The 12500-nt window shown below is 57.2% G+C and overlaps 1 pseudogene across 1 annotated transcript in view; it reads left to right on the top strand.

Annotated features, from left to right (window-relative positions):
• Window positions 1–12401, top strand: part of LOC306919044 (ephrin type-A receptor 3-like) — a 48127-nt pseudogene extending 35726 nt beyond the window's left edge. The window contains exons 14-16 of the transcript in view: window positions 85–234; window positions 619–975; window positions 12334–12401. The product of the transcript in view is annotated as an ephrin type-A receptor 3-like (transcript). The remainder of the gene's footprint in view (window positions 1–84; window positions 235–618; window positions 976–12333) is intronic.
• Window positions 12402–12500: the final 99 nt, after the last annotated feature.

The raw sequence follows: 12500 nt of genomic DNA, 5'->3' as shown, positions 1-12500 counted from the left end.
CTCTCTGGTTCATAAAGTATTGTCCATGTCTCTCTCTCTCTCTCTCTCTGGTTCATAATGTATTGTCTATGTCTCTCTCCCCAGCGTGTAAACCAGGCTCCTATAGGTCCACAGAGCCGTTCTGCACTGAGTGTCCTCCTCATAGCTCCTCCCACCGGGAGGCGGAGTCAGAGTGTGGGTGTGACGAGGGCTTCCACCGCGCCCAGACGGACCCGCCATACATGGCCTGTACCCGTGAGTCTCTGTGCACGCACACACACACGCACGCGTGCACGCACGCACACACACACACAGACTGCAGGGCGAGCGCTGGTGCTTTGGCATGTCAGATCAACATATGGAATGAATTCTGTGCTGGAGCCATATATGGAGCGTGTGTTGAGTGTACAGGGTTTGATGGCGGGGCAGTCTCTTGAGTGTACAGGGTTTGATGAGGGCCCAGGTAGAGCCGGCTCATCGCTCAATGAGCATGTTAGCATGTTAGCATACATGTTAACATGCTTTCTGAAATGTTGTGTGTCCGCTCCAGGCCTCCCTCGGCTCCTCATGCATGTTAGCATGTTAGCATGTTAGCATACATGCTAACATGCTTTCTGAAATGTGGTGTGTCCCCTCCAGGCCCCCCCTCGGCCCCTTGGGACCCCGTGGTCTCCACGGTCAACGAGACGTGCGCGTCGCTGCGCTGGTCTGCTCCGCGGGACGCGGGGGGGCGGGCCGACGTCACCTACTCGCTGCGCTGCAGGAAGTGCTCCCCCTCGTGGCCGCGGGGAGGGGGAGGGGAGTGCGGCGCCCCCTGTGGCGCGGCCGTGCGCTACGTCCCCCGACGGGTGGGCCTAGCGGCCGCGGCGGTGCTGATCGCGGACCTGCAGCCCGACCAGCGCTACAGCTTCATCGTGGAGAGTCACAACGGAGTGTCTGAGCTCAGCACTGCTCCTAGAGGCCTGGCGGTGGTCCACGTCACCACCGCACAGACAGGTGAGCCTTAAAGGGACACAAAGATATATGCTAAAGGACCACTTCACCACTTTAAATATATGCTAAAGGACACTTCACCACTTTAAATATATGCTAAAGGACCACTTCACCACTTTAAATCTATGCTAAAGGACCACTTCACCACTTTAAATATATGCTAAAGGACCACTTCACCACTTTAAATATATGCTAAAGGACCACTTCACCACTTTTCAGCCTATCTTCATATAATAGGTCCTCACTAATAATCATGAAAAAATGGCGCAATTGTTTTCTACTCGGTCTGTGTCTCATAGGAGGGCTGTGGGCAGTTCAGAAACCGTCCTCCAGTGACATCATCGATCGGGAATACAAGCTAATAGAAACTGCAGGCTTTCTAGTCCTGAAAAGTTGCAATGCGAAAATGGAAGCCATCGTTCTCGCGATAATGAAAATCTAAGCATTTTTATAAAAAAATCTTGTTTAAAAACAAATCTGCCTAATGATGATGTCCCTGGAGGACGGTTTCTGAACTGCCCACAGCCCTCCTATGAGACACAGACTGGTTTCTGAACTGCCCACAGCCCTCCTATGAGACAGACTGGTTTCTGAACTGCCCACAGCCCTCCTATGAGACACAGACTGGTTTCTGAACTGCCCACAGCCCTCCTATGAGACAGACTGGTTTCTGAACTGCCCACAGCCCTCCTATGAGACAGACTGGTTTCTGAACTGCCCACAGCCCTCCGATGAGACACAGACTGGTTTCTGAACTGCCCACAGCCCTCCTATGAGACACAGACAGGTTTCTGAACTGCCCACAGACACAGACTGGTTTCTGAACTGCCCACAGCCCTCCTATGAGACAGACTGGTTTCTGAACTGCCCACAGCCCTCCTATGAGACAGACTGGTTTCTGAACTGCCCACAGCCCTCCGATGAGACACAGACTGGTTTCTGAACTGCCCACAGCCCTCCTATGAGACACAGACAGGTTTCTGAACTGCCCAGAGACAGACTGGTTTCTGAACTGCCCACAGCCCTCCTATGAGCCACAGACTGGTTTCTGAACTGCCCACAGCCCTCCTATGAGACACAGACTGGTTTCTGAACTGCCCACAGCCCTCCAATGAGACACAGACTGGTTTCTGAACTGCCCACAGCCCTCCTATGAGACACAGACTGAGTAGAAAAAAATCGTGCCATTTTATCATGATTATTAGTGAGGACCTATTATATGAAGATATGTTAAAAAGTGGTGAATTGATTGATTGATTGATAATTTTATTAGACAAAAAAAATGCAAACAGTACAGGGTACAGTCAAGCACAGCATTGGTCCAAAAGGACAGCACCGAAGAAAGACCTTGCGGTCTTGCTTCCATTCGGGTCCTATGCATTCATTCACAACATGGGTGGCACCAGATCATTATTTACGCTCCCTCTAGTATTATGGTTGTGGGAGTTGCTCACCTTTTTTAGGTAATCAGTCAAGTAAATAGGCACTGTGGGCATGGATGGCAGAGCTGCATTTATTATCTTGAATGCTAGTCCCATTTTTAGTTGATTAACTCTGTCTTCAACACTGAGCCAGCCTATGCTATCAAATGGTGTTGCACAGAGGTGGGTCATGGGCCCTAGTCCTAGAGGTGGGTCATGGGCCCTAGTCCTAGCACAGAGGTGGGTCATGGGCCCTAGTCCAGAGGTGGGTCATGGGCCCTAGTCCAGAGGTGGGTCATGGGCCCTAGTCCTAGCAGAGGTGGGTCATGGGCCCTAGTCCTAGAGGTGGGTCATGGGCCCTAGTCCTAGCACAGAGGTGGGTCATGGGCCCTAGTCCAGAGGTGGGTCATGGGCCCTAGTCCAGAGGTGGGTCATGGGCCCTAGTCCTAGCAGAGGTGGGTCATGGGCCCTAGTCCTAGAGGTGGGTCATGGGCCCTAGTCCTAGAGGTGGGTCATGGGCCCTAGTCCTAGAGGTGGGTCATGGGCCCTAGTCCTAGAGGTGGGTCATGGGCCCTAGTCCTAGAGGTGGGTCATGGGCCCTAGTCCTAGAGGTGGGTCATGGGCCCTAGTCCTAGAGGTGGGTCATGGGCCCTAGTCCTAGAGGTGGGTCATGGGCCCTAGTCCTAGAGGTGGGTCATTGGCCCTAGTCCTAGAGGTGGGTCATTGGCCCTAGTCCTAGAGGTGGGTCATTGGCCCTAGTCCTAGAGGTGGGTCATGGGCCCTAGTCCTAGTCCTAGAGGTGGGTCATGGGCCCTAGTCCTAGCACAGAGGTGGGTCATGGGCCCTAGTCCTAGTCCAGAGGTGGGTCATGGGCCCTAGTCCTAGAGGTGGGTCATGGGCCCTAGTCCTAGAGGTGGGTCATTGGCCCTAGTCCTAGAGGTGGGTCATGGGCCCTAGTCCTAGCACAGAGGTGGGTCATGGGCCCTAGTCCTAGAGGTGGGTCATTGGCCCTAGTCCTAGAGGTGGGTCATTGGCCCTAGTCCTAGAGGTGGGTCATGGGCCCTAGTCCTAGAGGTGGGTCATGGGCCCTAGTCCTAGAGGTGGGTCATGGGCCCTAGTCCTAGAGGTGGGTCATGGGCCCTAGTCCTAGAGGTGGGTCATTGGCCCTAGTCCTAGAGGTGGGTCATTGGCCCTAGTCCTAGAGGTGGGTCATGGGCCCTAGTCCTAGAGGTGGGTCATGGGCCCTAGTCCTAGAGGTGGGTCATGGGCCCTAGTCCTAGCACAGAGGTGGGTCATGGGCCCTAGTCCTAGAGGTGGGTCATGGGCCCTAGTCCTAGAGGTGGGTCATGGGCCCTAGTCCTAGAGGTGGGTCATGGGCCCTAGTCCTAGAGGTGGGTCATGGGCCCTAGTCCTAGCACAGAGGTGGGTCATGGGCCCTAGTCCTAGCACAGAGGTGGGTCATGGGCCCTAGTCCTAGAGGTGGGTCATGGGCCCTAGTCCTAGCACAGAGGTGGGTCATGGGCCCTAGTCCTAGAGGTGGGTCATGGGCCCTAGTCCTAGAGGTGGGTCATGGGCCCTAGTCCTAGAGGTGGGTCATGGGCCCTAGTCCTAGAGGTGGGTCATGGGCCCTAGTCCTAGAGGTGGGTCATTGGCCCTAGTCCTAGAGGTGGGTCATTGGCCCTAGTCCTAGAGGTGGGTCATTGGCCCTAGTCCTAGAGGTGGGTCATGGGCCCTAGTCCTAGAGGTGGGTCATGGGCCCTAGTCCTAGAGGTGGGTCATTGGCCCTAGTCCTAGAGGTGGGTCATGGGCCCTAGTCCTAGAGGTGGGTCATTGGCCCTAGTCCTAGAGGTGGGTCATGGGCCCTAGTCCTAGAGGTGGGTCATGGGCCCTAGTCCTAGCACAGAGGTGGGTCATGGGCCCTAGTCCTAGAGGTGGGTCATGGGCCCTAGTCCTAGCACAGAGGTGGGTCATGGGCCCTAGTCCTAGAGGTGGGTCATGGGCCCTAGTCCTAGCACAGAGGTGGGTCATGGGCCCTAGTCCTAGAGGTGGGTCATTGGCCCTAGTCCTAGAGGTGGGTCATTGGCCCTAGTCCTAGAGGTGGGTCATGGGCCCTAGTCCTAGAGGTGGGTCATTGGCCCTAGTCCTAGAGGTGGGTCATTGGCCCTAGTCCTAGAGGTGGGTCATGGGCCCTAGTCCTAGAGGTGGGTCATGGGCCCTAGTCCTAGAGGTGGGTCATGGGCCCTAGTCCTAGCACAGAGGTGGGTCATGGGCCCTAGTCCTAGAGGTGGGTCATGGGCCCTAGTCCTAGAGGTGGGTCATGGGCCCTAGTCCTAGAGGTGGGTCATGGGCCCTAGTCCTAGAGGTGGGTCATGGGCCCTAGTCCTAGCACAGAGGTGGGTCATGGGCCCTAGTCCTAGCACAGAGGTGGGTCATGGGCCCTAGTCCTAGAGGTGGGTCATGGGCCCTAGTCCTAGCACAGAGGTGGGTCATGGGCCCTAGTCCTAGAGGTGGGTCATGGGCCCTAGTCCTAGAGGTGGGTCATGGGCCCTAGTCCTAGAGGTGGGTCATGGGCCCTAGTCCTAGAGGTGGGTCATGGGCCCTAGTCCTAGAGGTGGGTCATTGGCCCTAGTCCTAGAGGTGGGTCATTGGCCCTAGTCCTAGAGGTGGGTCATTGGCCCTAGTCCTAGAGGTGGGTCATGGGCCCTAGTCCTAGAGGTGGGTCATTGGCCCTAGTCCTAGAGGTGGGTCATTGGCCCTAGTCCTAGAGGTGGGTCATTGGCCCTAGTCCTAGAGGTGGGTCATTGGCCCTAGTCCTAGAGGTGGGTCATTGGCCCTAGTCCTAGAGGTGGGTCATGGGCCCTAGTCCTAGAGGTGGGTCATGGGCCCTAGTCCTAGAGGTGGGTCATTGGCCCTAGTCCTAGAGGTGGGTCATGGGCCCTAGTCCTAGAGGTGGGTCATTGGCCCTAGTCCTAGAGGTGGGTCATGGGCCCTAGTCCTAGAGGTGGGTCATGGGCCCTAGTCCTAGCACAGAGGTGGGTCATGGGCCCTAGTCCTAGAGGTGGGTCATGGGCCCTAGTCCTAGCACAGAGGTGGGTCATGGGCCCTAGTCCTAGAGGTGGGTCATGGGCCCTAGTCCTAGCACAGAGGTGGGTCATGGGCCCTAGTCCTAGAGGTGGGTCATTGGCCCTAGTCCTAGAGGTGGGTCATTGGCCCTAGTCCTAGAGGTGGGTCATGGGCCCTAGTCCTAGCACAGAGGTGGGTCATGGGCCCTAGTCCTAGAGGTGGGTCATGGGCCCTAGTCCTAGAGGTGGGTCATTGGCCCTAGTCCTAGAGGTGGGTCATGGGCCCTAGTCCTAGAGGTGGGTCATGGGCCCTAGTCCTAGCACAGAGGTGGGTCATGGGCCCTAGTCCTAGAGGTGGGTCATTGGCCCTAGTCCTAGAGGTGGGTCATGGGCCCTAGTCCTAGAGGTGGGTCATGGGCCCTAGTCCTAGAGGTGGGTCATGGGCCCTAGTCCTAGAGGTGGGTCATTGTCCCTAGTCCTAGAGGTGGGTCATTGGCCCTAGTCCTAGAGGTGGGTCATTGGCCCTAGTCCTAGAGGTGGGTCATGGGCCCTAGTCCTAGAGGTGGGTCATTGGCCCTAGTCCTAGAGGTGGGTCATTGGCCCTAGTCCTAGAGGTGGGTCATGGGCCCTAGTCCTAGAGGTGGGTCATGGGCCCTAGTCCTAGAGGTGGGTCATGGGCCCTAGTCCTAGCACAGAGGTGGGTCATGGGCCCTAGTCCTAGAGGTGGGTCATGGGCCCTAGTCCTAGCACAGAGGTGGGTCATGGGCCCTAGTCCTAGAGGTGGGTCATTGGCCCTAGTCCTAGAGGTGGGTCATGGGCCCTAGTCCTAGAGGTGGGTCATTGGCCCTAGTCCTAGAGGTGGGTCATGGGCCCTAGTCCTAGCACAGAGGTGGGTCATGGGCCCTAGTCCTAGAGGTGGGTCATTGGCCCTAGTCCTAGAGGTGGGTCATTGGCCCTAGTCCTAGAGGTGGGTCTTGGCCCTAGTCCTAGAGGTGGGTCATTGGCCCTAGTCCTAGAGGTGGGTCATTGGCCCTAGTCCTAGAGGTGGGTCATGGGCCCTAGTCCTAGAGGTGGGTCATGGGCCCTAGTCCTAGCACAGAGGTGGGTCATGGGCCCTAGTCCTAGAGGTGGGTCATGGGCCCTAGTCCTAGAGGTGGGTCATGGGCCCTAGTCCTAGAGGTGGGTCATTGGCCCTAGTCCTAGAGGTGGGTCATTGGCCCTAGTCCTAGAGGTGGGTCATGGGCCCTAGTCCTAGAGGTGGGTCATTGGCCCTAGTCCTAGAGGTGGGTCATGGGCCCTAGTCCTAGAGGTGGGTCATGGGCCCTAGTCCTAGAGGTGGGTCATGGGCCCTAGTCCTAGAGGTGGGTCATGGGCCCTAGTCCTAGCACAGAGGTGGGTCATGGGCCCTAGTCCTAGAGGTGGGTCATGGGCCCTAGTCCTAGAGGTGGGTCATTGGCCCTAGTCCTAGAGGTGGGTCATTGGCCCTAGTCCTAGAGGTGGGTCATGGGCCCTAGTCCTAGAGGTGGGTCATGGGCCCTAGTCCTAGAGGTGGGTCATTGGCCCTAGTCCTAGAGGTGGGTCATTGGCCCTAGTCCTAGAGGTGGGTCATTGGCCCTAGTCCTAGAGGTGGGTCATGGGCCCTAGTCCTAGAGGTGGGTCATTGGCCCTAGTCCTAGAGGTGGGTCATTGGCCCTAGTCCTAGAGGTGGGTCATTGGCCCTAGTCCTAGAGGTGGTTCATGGGCCCTAGTCCTAGCACAGAGGTGGGTCATGGGCCCTAGTCCTAGAGGTGGGTCATGGGCCCTAGTCCTAGCACAGAGGTGGGTCATGGGCCCTAGTCCTAGAGGTGGGTCATTGGCCCTAGTCCTAGAGGTGGGTCATTGGCCCTAGTCCTAGAGGTGGGTCATTGGCCCTAGTCCTAGAGGTGGGTCATGGGCCCTAGTCCTAGCACAGAGGTGGGTCATGGGCCCTAGTCCTAGAGGTGGGTCATGGGCCCTAGTCCTAGTCCTAGAGGTGGGTCATTGGCCCTAGTCCTAGAGGTGGGTCATGGGCCCTAGTCCTAGAGGTGGGTCATTGGCCCTAGTCCTAGAGGTGGGTCATGGGCCCTAGTCCTAGCACAGAGGTGGGTCATGGGCCCTAGTCCTAGAGGTGGGTCATGGGCCCTAGTCCTAGCACAGAGGTGGGTCATGGGCCCTAGTCCTAGAGGTGGGTCATTGGCCCTAGTCCTAGAGGTGGGTCATTGGCCCTAGTCCTAGAGGTGGGTCATTGGCCCTAGTCCTAGAGGTGGGTCATGGGCCCTAGTCCTAGCACAGAGGTGGGTCATGGGCCCTAGTCCTAGAGGTGGGTCATGGGCCCTAGTCCTAGAGGTGGGTCATTGGCCCTAGTCCTAGAGGTGGGTCATGGGCCCTAGTCCTAGAGGTGGGTCATGGGCCCTAGTCCTAGCACAGAGGTGGGTCATGGGCCCTAGTCCTAGAGGTGGGTCATTGGCCCTAGTCCTAGAGGTGGGTCATGGGCCCTAGTCCTAGAGGTGGGTCATTGGCCCTAGTCCTAGAGGTGGGTCATTGGCCCTAGTCCTAGAGGTGGGTCATTGGCCCTAGTCCTAGAGGTGGGTCATTGGCCCGGCCTAGTCCTAGAGGTGGGTCATGGGCCCTAGTCCTAGAGGTGGGTCATTGGCCCTAGTCCTAGAGGTGGGTCATTGGCCCTAGTCCTAGAGGTGGGTCATGGGCCCTAGTCCTAGAGGTGGGTCATGGGCCCTAGTCCTAGAGGTGGGTCATGGGCCCTAGTCCTAGCACAGAGGTGGGTCATGGGCCCTAGTCCTAGAGGTGGGTCATGGGCCCTAGTCCTAGAGGTGGGTCATGGGCCCTAGTCCTAGAGGTGGGTCATGGGCCCTAGTCCTAGAGGTGGGTCATGGGCCCTAGTCCTAGCACAGAGGTGGGTCATGGGCCCTAGTCCTAGCACAGAGGTGGGTCATGGGCCCTAGTCCTAGAGGTGGGTCATGGGCCCTAGTCCTAGCACAGAGGTGGGTCATGGGCCCTAGTCCTAGAGGTGGGTCATGGGCCCTAGTCCTAGAGGTGGGTCATGGGCCCTAGTCCTAGAGGTGGGTCATGGGCCCTAGTCCTAGAGGTGGGTCATTGGCCCTAGTCCTAGAGGTGGGTCATTGGCCCTAGTCCTAGAGGTGGGTCATTGGCCCTAGTCCTAGAGGTGGGTCATGGGCCCTAGTCCTAGAGGTGGGTCATGGGCCCTAGTCCTAGAGGTGGGTCATTGGCCCTAGTCCTAGAGGTGGGTCATGGGCCCTAGTCCTAGAGGTGGGTCATTGGCCCTAGTCCTAGAGGTGGGTCATGGGCCCTAGTCCTAGAGGTGGGTCATGGGCCCTAGTCCTAGCACAGAGGTGGGTCATGGGCCCTAGTCCTAGAGGTGGGTCATGGGCCCTAGTCCTAGCACAGAGGTGGGTCATGGGCCCTAGTCCTAGAGGTGGGTCATGGGCCCTAGTCCTAGCACAGAGGTGGGTCATGGGCCCTAGTCCTAGAGGTGGGTCATTGGCCCTAGTCCTAGAGGTGGGTCATTGGCCCTAGTCCTAGAGGTGGGTCATGGGCCCTAGTCCTAGAGGTGGGTCATTGGCCCTAGTCCTAGAGGTGGGTCATTGGCCCTAGTCCTAGAGGTGGGTCATGGGCCCTAGTCCTAGAGGTGGGTCATGGGCCCTAGTCCTAGAGGTGGGTCATGGGCCCTAGTCCTAGCACAGAGGTGGGTCATGGGCCCTAGTCCTAGAGGTGGGTCATGGGCCCTAGTCCTAGAGGTGGGTCATGGGCCCTAGTCCTAGAGGTGGGTCATGGGCCCTAGTCCTAGAGGTGGGTCATGGGCCCTAGTCCTAGCACAGAGGTGGGTCATGGGCCCTAGTCCTAGCACAGAGGTGGGTCATGGGCCCTAGTCCTAGAGGTGGGTCATGGGCCCTAGTCCTAGCACAGAGGTGGGTCATGGGCCCTAGTCCTAGAGGTGGGTCATGGGCCCTAGTCCTAGAGGTGGGTCATGGGCCCTAGTCCTAGAGGTGGGTCATGGGCCCTAGTCCTAGAGGTGGGTCATGGGCCCTAGTCCTAGAGGTGGGTCATTGGCCCTAGTCCTAGAGGTGGGTCATTGGCCCTAGTCCTAGAGGTGGGTCATTGGCCCTAGTCCTAGAGGTGGGTCATGGGCCCTAGTCCTAGAGGTGGGTCATGGGCCCTAGTCCTAGAGGTGGGTCATTGGCCCTAGTCCTAGAGGTGGGTCATGGGCCCTAGTCCTAGAGGTGGGTCATTGGCCCTAGTCCTAGAGGTGGGTCATGGGCCCTAGTCCTAGAGGTGGGTCATGGGCCCTAGTCCTAGCACAGAGGTGGGTCATGGGCCCTAGTCCTAGAGGTGGGTCATGGGCCCTAGTCCTAGCACAGAGGTGGGTCATGGGCCCTAGTCCTAGAGGTGGGTCATGGGCCCTAGTCCTAGCACAGAGGTGGGTCATGGGCCCTAGTCCTAGAGGTGGGTCATTGGCCCTAGTCCTAGAGGTGGGTCATTGGCCCTAGTCCTAGAGGTGGGTCATGGGCCCTAGTCCTAGCACAGAGGTGGGTCATGGGCCCTAGTCCTAGAGGTGGGTCATGGGCCCTAGTCCTAGAGGTGGGTCATTGGCCCTAGTCCTAGAGGTGGGTCATGGGCCCTAGTCCTAGAGGTGGGTCATGGGCCCTAGTCCTAGCACAGAGGTGGGTCATGGGCCCTAGTCCTAGAGGTGGGTCATTGGCCCTAGTCCTAGAGGTGGGTCATGGGCCCTAGTCCTAGAGGTGGGTCATGGGCCCTAGTCCTAGAGGTGGGTCATGGGCCCTAGTCCTAGAGGTGGGTCATTGTCCCTAGTCCTAGAGGTGGGTCATTGGCCCTAGTCCTAGAGGTGGGTCATTGGCCCTAGTCCTAGAGGTGGGTCATGGGCCCTAGTCCTAGAGGTGGGTCATTGGCCCTAGTCCTAGAGGTGGGTCATTGGCCCTAGTCCTAGAGGTGGGTCATGGGCCCTAGTCCTAGAGGTGGGTCATGGGCCCTAGTCCTAGAGGTGGGTCATGGGCCCTAGTCCTAGCACAGAGGTGGGTCATGGGCCCTAGTCCTAGAGGTGGGTCATGGGCCCTAGTCCTAGCACAGAGGTGGGTCATGGGCCCTAGTCCTAGAGGTGGGTCATTGGCCCTAGTCCTAGAGGTGGGTCATGGGCCCTAGTCCTAGAGGTGGGTCATTGGCCCTAGTCCTAGAGGTGGGTCATGGGCCCTAGTCCTAGCACAGAGGTGGGTCATGGGCCCTAGTCCTAGAGGTGGGTCATTGGCCCTAGTCCTAGAGGTGGGTCATTGGCCCTAGTCCTAGAGGTGGGTCATTGGCCCTAGTCCTAGAGGTGGGTCATTGGCCCTAGTCCTAGAGGTGGGTCATTGGCCCTAGTCCTAGAGGTGGGTCATGGGCCCTAGTCCTAGAGGTGGGTCATGGGCCCTAGTCCTAGCACAGAGGTGGGTCATGGGCCCTAGTCCTAGAGGTGGGTCATGGGCCCTAGTCCTAGAGGTGGGTCATGGGCCCTAGTCCTAGAGGTGGGTCATTGGCCCTAGTCCTAGAGGTGGGTCATTGGCCCTAGTCCTAGAGGTGGGTCATGGGCCCTAGTCCTAGAGGTGGGTCATGGGCCCTAGTCCTAGCACAGAGGTGGGTCATGGGCCCTAGTCCTAGAGGTGGGTCATGGGCCCTAGTCCTAGAGGTGGGTCATGGGCCCTAGTCCTAGAGGTGGGTCATTGGCCCTAGTCCTAGAGGTGGGTCATTGGCCCTAGTCCTAGAGGTGGGTCATGGGCCCTAGTCCTAGAGGTGGGTCATTGGCCCTAGTCCTAGAGGTGGGTCATTGGCCCTAGTCCAGAGGTGGGTCATGGGCCCTAGTCCTAGAGGTGGGTCATGGGCCCTAGTCCTAGAGGTGGGTCATTGGCCCTAGTCCTAGAGGTGGGTCATTGGCCCTAGTCCTAGAGGTGGGTCATTGGCCCTAGTCCTAGAGGTGGGTCATTGGCCCTAGTCCTAGAGGTGGGTCATGGGCCCTAGTCCTAGAGGTGGGTCATGGGCCCTAGTCCTAGAGTCCTAGCCCTAGAGGTGGGTCATGGGCCCTAGTCCTAGAGTCCTAGCCCTAGAGGTGGGTCATGGGCCCTAGTCCAGAGGTGGGTCATGGGCCCTAGTCCTAGCAAAAGTCTGATTAGTTTGTTTTGGGAGGTCTGGAGCTTATTTTTTTGTGACATTGAGATGTTGGAAAACCAGGAGGTGCATGCATAGTCAAATAAAGGCTGAATAAGGGCTCCAGCTAGTGTCCTGAGAGCCGTCTTGTTAACATAGGAGGAGATTCTGCCCAAGAATCTTGTTCTTTGATTTACTCTTTTGATCGCTCTTGTTGCCATGCCATCACCGGTCAGTTTATTGTCCAGGATACAGCCCAGATACGTATTTATATCCAAATACATATTGGATATAAATAGGAATTAAATAAAGGTGTATAAACAGAGCTGTGTTATATTAGCACTTTGGGTAAAACTATCTTGTGAAACTATAAAAAGATGTGCATTTTCTGTCAGAGATAGTTATACAATATACATCCATATAGAATACGTTAGCTTTATACTTTTGATAAACAGTGTACACACAATGGTTTGTATTCCTTAAGGTGCTTGTATTCCATTTGACATCCTTCTCCTGTCACAGCAGCTCTCTCTCTCTCTCTCTCTCTCTCTCTCTCTCTCTCTCTCTCTCTCTCTCTCTGTCTGTCTGTCTGTCTGTCTGTCTGTCTCTCTCCCCCCCCCCCCCCCCCACAGTGAGTGTGTTCTTAAAGGAGAGGCATTCTCCAGACAGCGTAACTCTCTCGTGGGACCGTCCAGAAGGTCCAGACGGTCCAGACCGACCCAGTGGAGCCAGCGTGGAGTACCAGCTGGTCTATTATGAGAAGGTTTAGAACTTTATTAGTATTACCCCCCCCCCCCTACACACACACACACACACACACACACACACACACACACACACACACACACACACACACACACAC

The sequence above is a fragment of the Electrona antarctica genome (genome assembly GCF_951216825.1).
Source record: "Electrona antarctica genome assembly, contig: scaffold_227, whole genome shotgun sequence".
In the NCBI taxonomy this organism is placed as follows: domain Eukaryota; kingdom Metazoa; phylum Chordata; class Actinopteri; order Myctophiformes; family Myctophidae; genus Electrona; species Electrona antarctica.
The sequence above is the reverse complement of the archived record's forward strand: the minus strand, read 5'-3'. Positions and strand labels throughout refer to the sequence as shown.